We start from the raw sequence: 19,415 nt of genomic DNA on the forward strand, positions 1-19,415 counted from the left end.
TTTCATTTTTTAAAAATGTTATTTTACTATTGTGAAATGCCCAGAGTCAATTGGAGTTGGATGGTATCCAACCTGAATAAATCAAATAAATGTATGCGTACATATTTGATTACGTATAAGGTGCTTGGTGATGTAGTTACTCAGAACTATGAGTGTGGGACTACAAAGTCAAATTTTGGCTTTGAGAGAACAAAGAAGCAGTATTTTATGATCATATGAAATTTCTTCCTCAGAAGTTACGTTATGGAACTTACCTGACAATACATGACTCCCAGAGTCTGCATTCACCTCTCGGTAGCTTTTCCTTATCAGATTTTTTAAATGTTTAATAACTGAATCAGCAGCTTAGGAGGAGGAGGAGGAGGAGGAGGCGGAGGAGGGGGAGGGGGAGGGGGAGGGGGAAGGGGAGGGGGAGGAAGTGGAGGCAGGGGCAATCCAGAGAAAAATCTCTGGAATCATGTATTTGAGAAAGGGGATCTATCCTTCTGCCATATTTCCTTCTTCAATATCTACTACAAGCTAGTTTTCAACCATAATTTATCAACAGAAATATTGACTGGAATCAAACCTACACGTTTACAAGGGAGGCATATCAAAGCCTTATTATGTTGATCAGAATTTGAACTTGCTTCTTCTTAAATGTTAGCTACATATATTTTCAGTTTTTTGGTCTGTGTGGTTTTTTTCTTTTGGTTTCTGTTCTGTCCCGTGATTCTAATGAATATGCAGACACAGGCTTGGCTGTCTGCCACGACTAATTACGAAGATAAAGCCACCCCTTGGCTAGGAGCCTAGAACGCTATCTTCAAGAAACCAAGATTAGACTTATGGAATGCTTTCTCTATGCGTAGTAAAATGGACTGTTGTTTCCTGCAAAGATTCCCCTCCCGTTGCTCCACCTATAAACTCTTTGGGAGGGGCCATAACAGTAGCCAGCTGTCCCTATTTCCTTCTATGACATCTTCTCCACAGTTGCTCCCTTCTCTTCTCAGCTCTGCGCACACGCATATCAGGAACAACCTCCCTCTGTTCTTCCTCACTGCTACTTGACTCAGATGCCACCTGGTGGCCAACAGGTCTCTCTAGTCCCTGCTCTGACTCCAAACACCCTCCAGAGTCTTCCTCATCCTCCAGAGCAGTCCCATAATGGTCATCGCTGTCAGAGTCCACCAGCAGCTCAGCCAGCCACTGCTGGGCCACAACAGTTTCTGGAACCTGAACTTGATTTCTGCTCTTTATTGATCATATATCAAGGACAATATTCTATTATAATGTGGGAAACATACATCGTGACAATAAACAATGTCAGGACAGGCTTGGAAACCGAATGGGTAACAATGTGATAGTGCTCATTATTTTCTTTTGAGATCAATGTTCAGTTTTGATGAAAGTTGAAACCTATTTTTCCAAAGACATTATTTAAAATATGTATACATTATACATAAAATACATTATGGTGTTTGCTGCAGATGGTTAATGTAATTATGTTTCTGAAAGTAGCTATAACCTCTCTCTTTGTCAAGCTGTTATCAATAGTCTTATCCTATTTTCAGTCTTGTCCTATTTTCATGCAGCATGGTGAATAAATCCACATCCTCTTCCTTATGATAGCATTTCAAGTATTGAAAAATTGCTATCTTGTTTCATCTTAGACTTCTCTTCTTATGTCTAACATATACAGTTTTTTTAAACAACAAATAATAATACAAAGAATACAGACTCTATCTCTTAAAAAAAGAATTACCACAGAGCTTCACATCCTTCAGATTTTCTTTCACAATAGTTTCTGGAAATATTACAATTCTAGTCTATTTAGATACTGTCTATCCATCAAAGGGGGTATATGTGTATATTCCAAAGTTATACAAATCAGAAAATTAACACCAATTGTTGCCTTTCAGTATTTATTACTTGACAATAGGTAACTCTGATGATATCACTCCAACCGGGTCTAGAAAACTGAATTATCCTTCATTAAGTGGTAATTGAATTTTCTGAATTTTTTTCTGAAAATATTTTACATATACATGAACTTGAATTCCTCTGAGAATCTAAATTACTTTGTGCTTCTTCAAGTCTTAGTAAGCAGTTTGTTTTTTACTATCTTCCAGTAAGGGAAGATGTTTAGGGAGATTTTTCTCTTTTCTTGAATTCAGTCCATAGTTAAATAAATGTAGTTTCATTCATTTAAAGTCCAGATTTTTAATTTTAACCATTCCTACTGTTATTAAAATATTTCACTGGGTTTTTATTTCATATACTTTTACTCCTACATTATTCTATGATTGCATTCTCCCCCCTCCCCCAATTCTGCAAAGGTCAAGTCAAGGTCTTGAATAGCAGACCATGGTTAATGTGGAATGTAGTGAATCCAAGAATAGCTCTTCTGACTGATAATCAATTTAAACGATGAGAATATTCTGCCTTTTGATTAAAATGTAACCTGGAGCACTTGGGGGAGTAGCCCACTAGCTACAGGCTAAATTTACTTAGAGAACTTTCTGTTGCTTGTAATGTTTGATGTAGGCTCAAATTCAGAAAGACCCTTGTAGGTCTATTTCCCATAACCTCTGCAGTTAAACATCTTTGCAGATGTTTAACTGCATTCCTATCAGCTATTTTCACAGAATATATTGGTAAACAGTTAATGTATGTCCATATTAACAAGTGGAAAGGAAAATACGTTTGCCAAGCAGGACTTTCCTTATTTTCAGACGCAGATTTAAAATTAGATGAGGAAATGATGACTTCACTTGAGTATTAGATGACATTAGAGATCAAAATCTATTATATAATTTGTTGTAAATTGTTTATAAGACACATTATCTTGTCAAAAATAAATTAGGCATTTTATGGCCGCACAAGTAACTAATTTAAATTTTTGGCTCTCAGGATTTCTTCTGATGCTTCTTACATTAAACTAAAATGTGAAACAAAGAAAGAATTGAGATTGAAGATCATTGTTAATGTTCACTCCCACCTTTTGTTGGGCATTAGTTTGCAGCTAAGTAGCTATAAAACTGTATCAGTGACACCAGTCCTGTTCTTGCCCATTACTGTCTTGTCTAATGATCCCTACTGTGATGTAATAATTGATATTTTGCATGTGTCCCTTTGTTCTTGAAGACACAAATGAAACACAATGAACAGACAATGTCATTAAATATGATTTTAAGAGCAAATAAAATAAAATTGTAAACTTAAGAATATAACTGAGATTCATTCCACGAATGATAGGTATATCATGGGTATATCATTTGGAGAATCTCCAAATCTTAGATGAAGATTGCTTTTTCAATAATATCTCGAGCTGCCATTTGGAATTGAGTGGAGAATGAACAATGGGAAAATTCAGATTGATTTGCTTCCTTGCATTGTTGCAGTTATGGATCAGAGATAATTTAGTACCAAAAATCATCTTATTGCACAACATTGCAAAACTAAAATGTTCTTGTTTTTTCCAAGGACAGTCTTAAAAGCCAAGATTTCCATATTTGAAAGGAATTGCTGGAAGCTTCTTCTCTCTATTTTCATACCCCATGATTAAAAAATGAATATAGGGAAGTTTGCAGAAAGTTAAAACAAGTAATAATAATAAATTAAACAATGCTTGTCTGGAGGAAGGGATAGAAATTATGACAGTAAAATTATATCAATGCAAATGATTATTTGCACAATATCCTGACCCTGGAAAATTTGGCTGCAACATCTCTCATCCAATGATCACCTGGGTTGATTCAACTGATCTAGTTGAATCAGATGGGTGGATGTACCCTTCCTCCTTGACTGCTCCATGTGTGATCTTATGTGGTTGATGGATAAGAATAACCATTCCAGATAGGAGGAGTGTACTGATCTTCAGTCAAAGGTATACAAAGCTCGGGGAGGACGGAACCCAAAGTAAGTAATGCCCTTGGAGGAAATATGCCAAGGTAAAGATCCAAAAAAAGAGTTGAAAGGGTTTGCAATGATTTTCTCTCTGGTCCCTGGCTGGTTGTCAAAGATAACCATTTCCAACTGCAGCTACCCTCGTGTAAGAGCAGCTTCTCCATTGATCTTGTAAAAGGTATGCTTTGGGTGCAACAGTTTTCAAAAACAGCATGCTTTCCTCCCATTGTGAGGACAGGAGGAAAAAATACCAGCAGGTTTGTGCTGAGTTTTTAATTGTCATTTGGTCCTGTCTATATTAAACAGGAAAGGAAATGATTATAAGAGAACAGGAAAGGAAATGATTCAAAGAGAACATTATATTGCTCAAACTTTTCCAATTAACTTTTTACATTTGTATTGCCACTGTTGCTTTTTGGGCAACTGAGTTTTAAAACTTTAAACTTATATACTCATACCAAATGACCACATTCTGAGAACAGGTTTTCATATCTATTACTAACATATTTTTAAAGATTGTCCAGACTTTCTTCGGTTCTTAAGTAAGAGGAGAAATGGAAGCTGTTAGATCGGGTAATGGAAAGGCACACTCAGACTAAAGGCAACAACAGCTCTTTATTGTAACAGAACAAGTATGTACAATCCAGCGAAGATTGAGTCTGACAGCAGCCCTTTTATAGGGAGCTGTCAGACCCTTCGACCAATGAGATTAAACCTCTGTTCCCACCAGAACAGAGGACCTCGGTGGAAACCACTATAACTGAAGCTAGTATCTAACACCCCTCCCCTCTTAGATGGAATAATCCTACTGGTCACGTAGTCACACAGGTAGGCGGGCTTTTTGGTAGCTCTGCCTGACCTGCGCAGTTCAGTCAGAGGGTGTTCTTCGGACAGGTCGGACTGACCTGTTTGCTCCACAGCTCCACTTGGTGGAAGCTCCTGGAACCTTTCACAGGCTGCGGCTGGAGCTTCTAGAGCCGGTTCGCTCGGAGCTCACTGTGGGCCTGCAACACAAGAAGCTAAGTATCCTGGTGACTTCGGGTTTGAGTTGGCTGTGGAAGGAGTGACTTCATGCTCCTTTTGGTTAGGGCTTTGGCTAATTCGAGCAGGAATTACCTCTGGTTGCCTAAAAGTGGAGTTGGAGAGGTGGCCACGGAGTTGGTCAACGTGCCTTCTCCAATTCCGACTGTCCTTGAGCTCTACGAGATAAAAGCGAGGCCCAGTGATGCCTATCACTGTGGCAGGAATCCACAGAGTTCCCCCGGCAGAGTTGTGGGTGTAAACTGAATCCCCTATGCTAAAGTTCCGAATTTTGCTTGCGGAGTCAGGGAGTGATGCAGCAGAATAGTTTGGGTGTAGCCGGTCTAAGTGGGATCTTAGCCGGCGACCCATGAGAAGCTTGGAGGGGCTTCTCCCGTAGTGGCACTGGGTGTGATATGCTGAATTAGCAAATAGTGGTCAACCCATGTTTGCCAATCTGCCAGGCCCATCCTAGATAGGGCTCTTTTGCAGATCTCACCATTCTCTCCGCCTGACCATCGGAGGCCGGATGGAATGGCACGACCAGGGCATGTCTGATTCCCTATGCTGCTAAGAAGGCCTCAAATTGCATGGCCATGAATTGAGGCCTGTTGTCATAGACCAGGACGTCGGGCAGGCCATGTGTGGAGAAAAGTCTCCATAGTACCTTCTGCCGTAATGGAAGTCATCAGGACAACCTCTAGCTATTTTGAGTAGGCGTCCACAACTACGAGGAATGTCTGGCCATGAACTGGGCCAGCAAAATCAATGTGCACCCTAGACCATGGTGCTTGAGGTTGCTCCCACTCCTTAGCGGGCACCTCTGGGGGAGCTGGTCTGGACTCCTGGCATGGTGTGCCGGTAGCCACCCATTCTTTGATCTCCCTGTCCATGTTAGGCCACCACATGTAACTCCTGGCCAAAGACTTCATTCTGACAATTTGAGGATGCCCTATGTGTAAAGCCTCTAACACTGCAATGCACAGTTTGGGTGGAACAACGACCCAGTCCCCCCACAGCAAACAGCCATTAACAACAGACAATTCATCTCTCTTACAATAGTACATTTTGACATCAGTCCCAACAGACCCCTTGGGCCACCCCCTTCACACCCAGTTCAAAATTTGTTTGATCGTGAAGTCTCTTGCAGAGTGGCAGGCAATGTCATTAAACAAGATGGGACCAGTCTCTAAGCAGTTAATACGAAAGACCGCTGTCTCGGGGGTAGGGTCTGTGAATAGCTCGTCGGCGCTCTTGTTGATACTGGTCTCTTCTAGGCCCAGGGCTTCGAACCAGTCAAGCCCCAGGAGGCTCTGAAGGTCACCGCTAACCACCATCACTGGGAGCTGGCTGCTGAAGTTGTTGAAGTTCACCCGGAAGGTGCCCTGGCCCACAATGGGGACTCGGTTCCCCTGGTAATCGCTAAGGTGGATGTCAGGGGTGCATAGATGTTGCTTCTTCAGGCTGCTTTAGTGTAGACCATGGCATGATGGTCAATGATGTCCCCATGTTGATCTCCATCTCGCATGGAGAGCCCTCGATGAGGACTGTGATCTTTAGCTTTTTTGACCGCCTTGTGCGGACTTGGCCAATTGAGGTGTGGTAGGTGACTCTGGTGTCGCTCTCTGAGTGCCGTGGAGGTGGCTGCCATGCCCCTTGGTTGGGCCTCTGCTGGCGGTTAGGTCATCTTCTTGGCTGCCAGGGTGTCGTGGGGTGCTTGCTTCTGCAAACCTTGGCGATGTGCCCCTTTCGCTCGCAGCACTGGCAGGTAGCATCACGGAAATGGCAAAACAATCTGGCATGGTCTCCTCTGCAGCTAGCACAAGGTGGGAGATGCAGTTTGAATTTGTCCGCCGGCTTGGTGCGGCTATTGCACATGCGGCAGCTGTCATCTACTTCGCCTTCTGAGCTCTCGGCCTCTGCAGTCTTGCGATGTGTGCATGCACTCTTCTGCACGTCTAGCGGAGTGCTTTGGTGCTGCAGAGTTTCTGTAGACTAATGGCCAAATCTGATGCCCTGGCTTCGCCCAAGGCAATTTGTAGAGTGAGGTCAGATTTGGCAAGTAACCTCCTCTTGTCCCCCACACCGCAGTCAAGAATAAGTTCGTTTAGGTCTCGGAATTTGCAGTACGCTGAGGCCTTTCATAGCGCCGCAACATACTCGTTGATTGACTCACCTTCCATCTGGTTGTGAATATTAAATTTGTTCCGGTGGACATGCTTAGACGGCTTGGGAGCGTAGTGAGTCCTCAGCATCTGCTGGAGCATGGACTAAGCGACCGATTGTAGCAGCGTTGGTTCTGATAGGTCTTTGGCAGTTTCGAACACTTTCCGTCCACAGTAACCAAGGAACATGTTCTTCTTGCGGCCTTCAGAAAGGCTGATGAGGTTGTTGGCTTCGAGGAAGCAGTCGAACCGCAGCATATACAAGTCCCAGGCTCAGTGACTGGGTCATATGGAGTCAGTGGGGCGTGCATGGCCATTTTGTGTTCTGAGGGCGTTTTGAGTTTGCTGCTCAAAAATGGCTGCTCGAAGTCGCACTGAGCTCCGGGCTGGATTTACTTGCTGGATTGCTACGCTCTTTTGGGTTAGCCTAGTTGCCTTCCAATCCCACTTTCAGTGTTAGATCGGGTAGTGGAAAGGCACACTCAGGCTAAAGGCAACAACAGCTCTTTATTGTAACAGAACAAGTATGTACAATCCAGCGAAGGTTGAGTTTGACAGCAGCCCTTTTATAGGGAGCTGTCAGACTTTTCGACCAATGAGATTAAACCTCTGTTCCCGCCGGAACAGAGGACCTTGTGGAAACCACTGTAACTGAAGCTAGTATCTAACAGAAGCAGATCTTCTATAGGTATGCATATAATGGAAGAGCCCTGGCAAAATCAGCATCTATTTCTTGAAAAAGAAAAAGAGACAGTTACCTTGTACAGAATTGTAATTCCTGATTTATAGAGAAATAATATTTTACTAGCATCTTTAAGCTGGAAGATGCTTACTGATTGTAGTAAGTAAGATTAAACTATTTATCAAGTAGTAAGAAACCTGATAGCACAAGTGTCCATTGCACCACTGTTAAGTTGTACCCCCAACTTTATTCAAAAATGTCACATCCTAAGCTTCATTTAAATATCAGAAGAAACATGCATATTTTAAAAATGATAACAACTGAACGACACTGCACAATTTCATATATAACTTTTAAATTCAATTCTTGTATTACTTCTTGGATTAAGGAAAATTTTCATATGTCTCCTGTGATAATCTTCCTTCACTTTTTTACCTGATACCTTTTTAAACTTCCTATGGTATGGGTGTTACTTTTCTCCAATTTCATTCACTAACTTCTCTGTGACTTATCTTCCTTTCATCCTTGGTTCTACTCCCTGAGCTTTACTACCTACTTCTACTTTTTTTCTTTTGTTTTTAACAATCTGCTTTTTAACTGTCTGCTCATTTGCACTAAATACTGAACTATTTGGCTAATTACATTCATTTCCACAACAGCTCTGAAGCTCAATGCAATACTTTCGCTCCTGTGCTCCTAAATGCTGGAGCATTGCTATTATAAAAAAACTGTGGTAGGTAGAAGTGTTCATAGTCACATTTATTTATCATTTGTGAGACGTTTTTTAAAAGAATGATCTTCTGCTTTTCTGGTTTGTGACTAGAACAGAAGGAGGTGTTCATTACAATCTGCTGGAGCTTTTGAAAATTCTGACTTTCTAGCAAGACGACCTTCCAAGAGTATCTACCACCCAGTGGTAATGCATACACAACAGTCATCTACTATTTATAGGTCAATAGGTTTCTCATCTCTCAAAGATCATCTGGTCTCTTGCAGTGTGTCTAGTGTCTTTGACATCCCATTGTTTGAAACTATATACTTCCTGCCAATCTCTTGGCAGCTTATTCCCTTCAACTGCTGCTAACCACAAAGAATATTAGCAAAAATCAGAGGGATAGTAACTATTTTCTCATGCAGCAGTGAATTGTCTGGCTAGAATGCTTGAATGGCCATGCCTAAGGCCAATAATCAGGTCTCTCCCCAGCTTTTTGCAAAACAGAAAAGGGGAGAGTGACAACAACAGCTGCCATGCTGACTTGTCTTTGACAAATGATCCTGTCACTCTTCATATTGATTAGCAATCTTACAATATTTCACTTCAAAAACACAGATGAGGCTGGGCTGTACCATGATCAAAGCTCAAGGAGAGCACCACTGTTTGCTTAGAAGTCTATTGTGCTTAACGTCTGTTCTCATTTACAGGGAAGACTTCTAGGTATTCTCCAAAGAATGATTGGCTTTTTATATTCTGTTCTGCCCCACCTATCTGTTTCCTGTTCCTGTGTAAGAAATGTATTCTGATTGGTTGCCAGACTCCCATGGGCCCGGGCAAGGGCAACCCTCTAGGCTGAGTTTTGAATCCAGGTTTGGTTGAGTTCTCAGATGCCATGTGGTCAGTTGAGTAAAAGGTAATATTATCCTGCCTTAATCCCATCACTCTGGAGCTGAAGAGGAGAACTCTTTATTATGTAAAGTGGACTAGCTTGGCCTTCTTAATGGCCCATTGACAAAGCGGGGATGGGCCGGAAGCTGCAGGAATTTACTTTGTGTTTAAAATGTGTTTCTCCCTTTTTCACATCCAGGAAAATATAATATTCTGCCTTTTCAATATTTCCTAGGATATTTCATTTTTCTGGGAGAGGGCTGGGTGATAACTTCCAACAGGCTATTTCCTATTTTCTAGTAAAATATTTTATAGGGTTAAAAGAAGGCAGTTTGAGAGCTTTTTTCTGGTTGTTTTTAACTAACACCAACCCCTAAGACTATGGAAAATTCCAAAATTCTTGTTTGGGCAACACTTTGAGGAAATTACCCCTTCTCATCTAAAGAATGAAGGAAAATCTTTGTGGTGCTTTGCTTCACATTGCTTTAATACACTTGCACTTTTAGTAGCCAGAAGTGGTTCCACAATGAAGTAAAAGATCTCAATAAGGTAGATACTACCACCATTAAGCTTTTATGTGGCAAGCAATGCTTCTCCACAACAACATGAAGCATCTCACTAAAGTGACCTTTTATAGATTTGGTAGCCCACAGACAATACAGGGAGTTCTTGCTTAATGATCAGTCATTTAGCAACTGTTGTTCAGAGTTCTGATGGCTTCTGCAAAGTTACTTACAACCTAGTTCCCTTTTCTTCTACATTAAAAGAGCAAGCTATTCTGTTGGATATGCTAAAGACCAAATAAAGTTTATTTCTAGAATTCTAGAGATTTACAACTTTTACCTACATATATTTGGCAGAATAACTCCCCTCAGTTTTGGAGTTCCATAATAAAAAGGCAGTTGGTTGGTTGAAAGGTTTCCATGGTAACAGAACACACACACACACACACACACATACACACACACACTCATTCTTACTAAAGTTATCCTGAAGAGAGAGAGAGCAACTCTTGTAAGACTATGGTAGGATTTCAATTATATGGCAATACAAGAAACAGAACTCAGTGTCTACTATAGCTTCTTGTGTCTTTTATAGTCCAAGAATCTGAATACTAGTTGAGGACAAATAGTAAGTTTCCCTTACTCTTTTATTTTAAAGAAGTGTTCACCATTTGATTTTAAAAAATTCTGAAACTAAATGTTCAGAAATCCTTATATTAGTTACATGAGATAAATTTGTTTGGCCGTTGAGAAATATACTACATGTTAGATAAAAAAATTACTTTACCAATACACATTGTGTTGGATATGGTGAGAAAAAAAGTTGCTTCAGTTAAAATAGTAGCTGATTAAATGAATACTTTTTTTTTCTGTGGGTGAGGGGGGTATTTCCTTTTATTATAATTTCATACCCACTTTTTAATATGTTTTATCAAAAATAAAACAAAACAAAACAAATTATATGAACTAAAAAAAGGAAGAGAATGTAGCATTTTCTGCCCCTAGGAGATACAATGCAGATTAATATGAGTTAAATGGAACATGACCAATTTGTGAAGCATTTGGTTTGTATCTTGAGAAATTGAAAGAGTTTATTTTCCCATGCAATCATACCCAGCCCTGGGCTGCAGTCTCTAGTTGTTAGAATGGATGCCACAGGCTACCTGCCTGGGTATGTGTGAGTATCCTAGAATAATTCACATTTCATTTCAGATGCAATGATGTTATAAATTTACCTGAGTGACAGTAATGTTCCTTATCATTAGTTCAAACATGCATGAGAAGTTGCAACATTCACTGCAAAAGCAATCCTTGGTGAAAAAGCTGGTAGGGGAGGCAGGCAGAATAGACACATATTTGCAACAATTTACTTAACATGTAAATGTACAGTATATACATGGGTTAATTTATAAATGAGTTATTTATACAATTTTTACCAGAATTTGATTTGTCTCATTCACAGAAATGAGCAGAAGAACAAGAAATTTGCCTTGAGTTATATGTTTTAAGGGAGACATGTAGGGCTTGAACTAGTCAGTGACCATTCCAGCTTATGAAGGACCACCACCACCAAAGGAAACATACAATCATGTTCCAAAGTTCTAATGATGCCCCCCAAGTCACATGGTCATATTTCAGACACTTAACAGCCAGCTCACATTTCTGATTATTTGTAGCATCCTATGGTCATGTGGAAGGGACGCGGTGGCTGAGTGCCTAAGACACTGAGCTTGTCAATGAGAAAGGTCGGCAGTTCAGCGGTTCGAATCCATAGTGCCATGTAACGGAGGGAGCTCCTGTTACTTGTACCAGCTTCTGCCAACCTAGCAGTTTGAAAGCACATAAAAATGCAAATAGAAAAATAGGAACCACCTTTGGTGGGAAGGTAACATTGTTCTTTGTGCCTTCGGTGTTTAGTCATGCCAGCCACATGACCATGGAGACATCTTCAGACAGCGCTGGCTCTTCAGCTTTGAAACGGAGATGCGCACTGCTCCCTAGAGTTGGGAAAGGCGAGCACATATGTGTGAGGGGAACCTTCACCTTTACCTTATGGACATGAGACTATGCTTTCTAACATGTTTGCAGAAAACTGATGTTTACTTCCAGTTTTCAGTAAAAACACCCTATAGTGAACAATGGATTTATTTAACAACTGTGGTGTTTGCTTAATGATGGCTGTAAAAAAATGGATCTATGGTGTCCCGCTTTATGACCGTCACAACTTTATATAATGGACAGGCTCCATTACAATTGTAAATGGAGAACTACCTGTATATTTCTCTTCATTGATGCAATCTTCATAACTCCTTTGAAAAAGAACAGTCCTTATGGATAAAAAGATTTCCTCTTAAAATTCTTCATATTCATACAAATATGCATCTAAAACTAGGGAAGTGGAAAATTTACACTTGAATGCTTATTTGCTGAATGATACACATTCTTACCAGTAAATAGATTAGAGGCAGCAATAAAAATGTATTGGAGAGAATACAGATATGAAAATACCATTCAAAATGTGTTCCGTAAAGGAAAATTATTAGCAATCTTTGTGTATATTAGATGTAATTGCACACACAAATACATTTGTTTGGAGAAATACAAGCCACAATACATTTTAAGGAAAACTTTTATTAAAAAATCTCACTTAACCAAACTTAGATGCAAAATTGGAATAAAAAGGAGAAATAGTTCATCCTTATTTCCCAAACTGTGATTTGAATGATGGTTTAGTGAATAATGATGGTTTAATGAATAATGGCAACAATATGAAATACCCAAGATTACAATTGTTTCTGATATCCATTGCATGGAATTTGATAGAAGGAAATTATGGTGAGCAATACTGAAACTCCAGTCTGTCTTGGCTCTGTCACTGCATTCACAGTAAACCTGTTTGATATTTATTGGCAGGGGGAGGAGCTCCAGAGATACAGTAAAGCCCTGGATGTTATCATTAAGATTCAAAGGCACCTGCAGTATCCAGATCAAATAATCCTTCTTCTTATAATGAATATGCAATATAAGTAGTTCTCAATTTCCATTCAAAGTTTAGAGCCGAGGTGGCACAGTGGTTAGAGTGCAGTACTGCAGGCTACTTCAGCTGACTGCTAGCAGCAGTTCAGCAGTTCAAATCTCACCAGGCTCAAGATTGACTCAGCCTTCCATCCTTCTGAGGTGGGTAAAATGAGGACCCAGATTGTTGGGGGCAATATGCTGGTTCTGTAAACTGCTTAGAGAGGGCTGTAAAAGTCATCTCTAAGCAGTTTACAGAATCATAAACTTAGCCTAAGTGCTATTGCTATTGCTTACAATGGCACTAAAAAGTTACTTATGACCATTGCAACATCCTCATGTCACATAATTTATATTCGGATGCTTGACAATTGGTTCATATTTATGATGGTTGCAGTATCCTGGGGTCATGTGACCACCTCTTGCAACCTTCTGACAAGCAAAATTCACTTAACAACTGTGCTATTAATTTAACAACTGAAGTGATTCACTTAATAAATGTGGCAAGAAAAGTTGTAAAATGGGACAAAACAAACTTAACAAAATTCTCAGTAACATAAATTTTTGTGGTCATAAGTCGAGGACTACCTGAATATTCCTTTTTCTTAATAATCATTTCAAGAGTCATTTGTTTTTTTAGAGAGGAGAGAAATACTGGACGAGTTTCTGTTTGACTTTGAAGCAATGACTGCATCTTGCACTCAATTCACAGATTGAGGTTGGGTTGATGCTGGGTGCATTTTGAATTTCTATAGTGGAGATTCCCCCCTCCCAAATGTTTAAAATAATAGCGATAATAGTAATTATAATAGCAAATGTGTCTAAAAAAATTTTTTTGTCAGCTTCAGTTTACCATTTGACTGCCTAAAGCCTATTTTCCAGGTTCTTTTCTTTTTCCTCTTGATGCTCAGCATCGGTTTCTGTTGGTGCCTGGTCAAATTGCCAATTAGTGTTTATTATTGTAGGCATTGTGTGCCTTGTGTTTGGTTGTGTGCTGTCTTTCAATCACTGGGTTAGACCATCACTCATGTCATCCTGCACAAGCCACCCAACAGCTGTTAGATGACCTGAAGATGAAAGGTTTCTCCCCTGTAACCAATCCCTGGAGTGGTACCATCCCCTTCCCTTCAATCACTCTATAAATCCTGATAGCAGCTGAACACACTGTAAAGCAGCATGGCAGCCTTCTTGCCTGCCTCCAGAGAACAGCCACTGGGATGAGCTATCTCAGCTGGTGCAATGGAAATGCTATGATATGGTGGTTGCCTCTGCCCCCAGTCTGCAAGAGAGGACAGGCCTCTAGAGAGGGAGTCAGAAGCATTCTGCTTGGAAAGGCTTTGCATTGCTGATATAAGCCAAACAGATGGCTGGTGGTCTTGCCTACAGTGATGTGGAAATTGATTTATTTGCTATCAGAGCCCAATCTACTATATATTAATGCAAAATTATGTATGATATTTTTCAGGAGAAGCAACATTCTCACCCCCATACTTACATTTAACCCAGCCAACTAAACAAAACTGCTGGAATGGGATGCTAACTATTTGCATCTAGTTAGGCATTACCAGTCAAGTATTCATCTTACATTAACAAGCGAGATCTGAATTCCTTCTCTTTATATTAGACCACAATCTACCACAATGTCTTTGGCCCTACAGTGAACTAACAGGCTTAGCCCTAAGACAAGAGGCAATTAAGGTGCTAACAGCTCAGTGATAATGGAATGGAATATGTGGGCTAATGAAGATAGCTGAATATATTTATAGCAAATCAGAAAAACACAAGAGCATGAACAAATCATCAAACCATAATTCCTCACATCAACAAGTTTTTACAAAGAAGTTCAATCATTTGTGGAGAGAGAAATGCCCAATGATTAGGAAGATTTAAAAAAAGAGAAAGCATGAAGACAGACTTCAATAGAGGGTTGAAATTGACACAAGGAAATATAGTGACAATAAACGTAAAGTACTAAATGGGAAGAAAAAATAAATCACAAATATAGGACAGAAGATACATGAGTACATTTGAAAGGGATCTGAATGTCCTTATAACTGAAAATTATACATGAGCTTTTTCTAATGAGAATAGAAAACTGATCTATTCACATTCACTTACATCTTAAAGAAACTATGGAATGCAACTTTCATTCGCTTATATCAGAATGGTCAGTGGCATGTAGCAAACATAGACAGATGTTAAGTATGTGAATTCTCACTTTGGATTGCAAAATATTGAATCGATGAATGTACCAAACTTTATATGTGAGGTCAAAAACTTTTAAAATATAATATAGGGCAGGAGATGAGCAACATTCTTGGGCTAAAGAGGCCAAAGACAGAAGTATGTGGGACTATGTCCAAAACTCTCGAGTTCCTCTTTAACTTTGCTTCAGATAATTTTCTCCTCTTCTGATTTTCCTTTATTTATTCTGTCATCCGTTGATTGTTTACTGCTTGTGCCCATATACTTCTACTAACTGAATGCACGTGTAGCATTCTATTCCAATACTCTTGATACTGTAAGTTGTTTGAATTGAAATCTAAGTATTTTCCCAGGGAACAGTGACTATGTTTGCCCTGCAAAGCATTATGCATAATTTTACATTATTACTGTATATGGAGCATTGGTTCTTAATTTTGTATTTTACCTAACATGTTACATAAACACACTGTACAATATAAAGAAATATTCACACATATGTTAGAAGAAAGTTTTGAGTTTGAATCTAGGGGACACACAGGGAAAATTTGTTGGAGCAGAATTTATTTCGGCAACATAACATTTAGTATAGCAATCAAAAGGTAGGCTACTGTGTAAACTCTGTTTGCAACTACAGTTTGCTATCAAACTATAGGTTTGAGATACCTCTTCCTCCTTCCAGGATAGTTACCTACCTCTTGCCCACCCATCCCTCTAGGAATTATTGCAAACTTCAATTAATTGGATGGCCAAAAAGAGGATACTCAGTGTAAGGCACCCTGCTGAGCTTGCCAAATTTTTCCATTCATTACCATGTCAATTGGATTCCTGCTTAATTAACATTGCAACTGAAGGTGTAAGTTATAGGGAGGAAGGGAACTTTTTGTTTATTAATAGGTGTGTTATCTGGTATGAATGGGCTTGTAACCTTTGACCAATTTATTGTCTTTATGGGTATAAAGGATTTCCATGTCCTAAGGGGATTTCTAGAGGTTTTGATTGAGATGTCTGCCAATCTCCTATCAGTTTCATTCAAAGTGTCAGACATGGCTGAAAGACTCAGGTGGTTCTTCTTTTGTGTGACCTGGGGCTTCCTGGGGGTCAGGGAAAGCCAAGATTAATGTGTGGTCTGACTAGAAGATGTCATGAAGGCTTTTACCTTCTAATGGTACAATTCCATACATTTCTAATGCAGGAATCTATGAACATATATACTCTTGTCTCTGCTTTTATTGATTCCCATTATAGCAATGATATTTCATAACACATATAAGCTTTCCCATGAAATCCGTTTTCTTTCTATTCTTTAAACAGAACTTTGACTAATAAAATGTGACATTGTTAATAATATGGAAAATCTAATATTCTTGTACCATATACAACTTGCTTCAGAGTAATAATGCAATTATTTTTTTTAAAGCACAGTTTAAAGGAAAAAGAAAAGAATGTATTATTTAACCTTTATGGAACAAAGCAATCGTAATAATAAAAAAATGTTTCTCCTTGTTACATACTTATTTTCCATACAGTTTCCTAAGGACTGAATTCATTTTCACAGCTCTTTTTGAATGCAGCTTTTCCTACAGGGTTTTAACTATTCAAAAGCTATGTGATAGCTCCAACATTTGACATTTTAAAAAATTATGGCTGCCCAGTCCTTCATTTCTTCTTCTGAAACAAAGAAGCAATGAAAGATCATAAAGTATATGATGATAATACCATGCAATATCCATTTCTTGATTGAATTATATTTCCGTAATCTGAAACCCTTCAGATATGTTGGTTTTCAACTCCTAGGCCACCCTAACCATTCTAGCCATTAATTCTTCCTAATTAGGCAACAATATAAGAATAATCAGTATTAGATTACACCCATTTCAATTTAATTTCAGCATGTTAAACTATTTATAATATAAAATAAATATATGTGATAGAAATAAAAGCAGCAATGTAATTGGCAGATTGAATTTTAAGCCTTGCATAAATATTCCATTAGATTTAAACCTTAATATTTTTATCTTCAAAACTAAATTTAATATAGTTAGGTGTTCAAATTCCTGGAACCAAATTGTAGCATGTAAGTTAATACCAAATTGATGGCAAATCCATTTAATTACCCCTTATCTTAGAACCAGAATATTTCCATATTATGACCTGCAGAGAAAACTTCGTGGCATGGGGTGGGGGTGGGAGAGGAAAAGAGAGAAATAGTGGGCAATTACTAAAGCTCTGCCCTTTTTAAATGTTATACACACACACACACACACACACACACGTCTTAATTGTATGGCTGCAATCACCATCTTGAACCTCTTGATAACTTTTCTGAGAACACTTCACATGTCCACTCTCCAACTCGAAAAGAAGCAGTTTGGGAAGGAAATGCATTATTTTCACTGTTGCCTATCTTGTAGTGTTGACAATATTGGAAGAATGGAGGGAATGGGGGTAAATTGATAGATCAATTGATGAAATTATACAACAGCTCATCAGATGAAAAGTTATTCAGAGCAGCACACAGAATAGATAAAACAGAAAATATAAAAACAGCAAGTACAAATATAAAAATAAATATCATAAAAACCAAAAATATAAACCATAGATGAATAAAAAAATGCTCCTCTTAATAATTCAGTTATCTAGCTTAGTCTCCAATTCAATAATTAGATCTCTTTTAACTTTATTAACTTTGTTTTATCTTTTTATTATTTTTATAAATAATGAAGGCAGTGAACATACTTAAAACTCCATCAACTTCCTATTTTCCTCCCCCCCAACAAGGACTCTATTAGGTGAATTGATTTGAGAAAGAGTGACTGACCCAAAGTCACACAGCTGGCTTTCATGCCTAAGGAACGACTGGAACTGATAGTCTCCTGGTTTCTAGCCTGGTGCTTTAACTATTAGATCAAACCAGCTTTCCTTTCTTCTTTTCTTCTTCTATTTTTTGGAATATTGATATGGATGGACCAATTTAATTGGGGAGGGGAAGATATTTCATAAAGTAGAGAAATCACATTTCCTGGGACCAGGGACGTGCGGTCAGGGGAGGCAGGGGAGGCAGAGCCTCACCTCTCATCATGAAATAATAATATATAAAATAATAATATCCACAAGGGTCCACGAGGGAGTTTCATATATATAAGAGGAAGAGGAGAGAGGAGGAGGAGCGCACGCGGGGCGGTGCCAGCTGGGCAATCGGCGGGGGCAGGAGGGTTCTCGGAAGCGCCAATAACCTTCCTGCCTCCGCTGTACTTTGTGCGCTCCTCACGACTGCAATCGACGTCCAGAAGTGGCAGGGGCTTGATGACCGCAGCTGCCATGCGCGGACGGATGGAGGTAGCCAAAGTGGCGCCAAGGCAGTCCGGCAGACGAGCGACCGAAGATCAGGCTGCCTGATCCTCCATCGCTCGCTCGCTCTTTCGTCCGCCCAGACCCCTCGGCGCCACTCTGGTTACGTCCATCCGGCCGTGCCCAGCAGCAATGTCGGCGATGTCATCAAGACGAAGTGGCTTGGAGGTGAAGTGCTTTTCAGTGCTTTTCTGTGCGTCTGGCGTTTAGGTAGATAGCCGGATGTCCTAAACGCCAGACGCACAGAAAAGCACTGAAAAGCAGCTGCTGTTGGGGATCGCGGACCGCGAGCCGGCAGAGCGCGCTCAGGAAGGCGGGGAATGGGATCACGTGTGCTGGAGACTGAGGCAGCCTCAGCCTCCAGCACACGTGGTCCCATTCCCCGCCTTCCTGATGATGTCACCAGCCTCACCAGCCATAAACCTCACCGCACGTCACTGCCTGGGACCCAACAAATCGAGCTTTCTAGCCAATGGTATTCGCAGCATGCCTTTTCTGAGAGTTCTAATGGGGCAGGCTGCTGTATGTGGGGAAATGCAGTCCCCCAGAAAGCTCTCTGTGTCTCTAGAGATAACTAGTATTACCAGCATTAAGGGTATTTTCTCATGATCTTTAAGAATCTTTAAGAGTGGGTTACTTGTCTCTATGTGTTTATTAAAGACTAAAAAGAATCCATCATGCTTTAAGTGTGTTTACATGGCCAGAGGCAAATATAATTCCTTTCACTCAGAGCCTTGTAGTCTAAAATGAGAAAAAAAAATTCCCAAACATTTCAGAAAATAGGTGGGTTAACTTATATGTTCTTATGTCTATATATTAATTACTGTTCGATAAATATTTGTGTCAAAAATACATGTATATGCCTTTTCTGGGATGTTATATGTCTCAGATAATTGTGGATGGGATGTGCAAAATTCTGACACCCGAAGAGTTTACAAACTAAAGTTTGACATGAAGAAAGAAAAAGTAGGAAGCAGGAAATAAAG

Source organism: Natrix helvetica (assembly GCF_964273705.1).
Source record: "Natrix helvetica genome assembly, chromosome: Z".
In the NCBI taxonomy this organism is placed as follows: Eukaryota; Metazoa; Chordata; class Lepidosauria; order Squamata; family Natricidae; genus Natrix; species Natrix helvetica.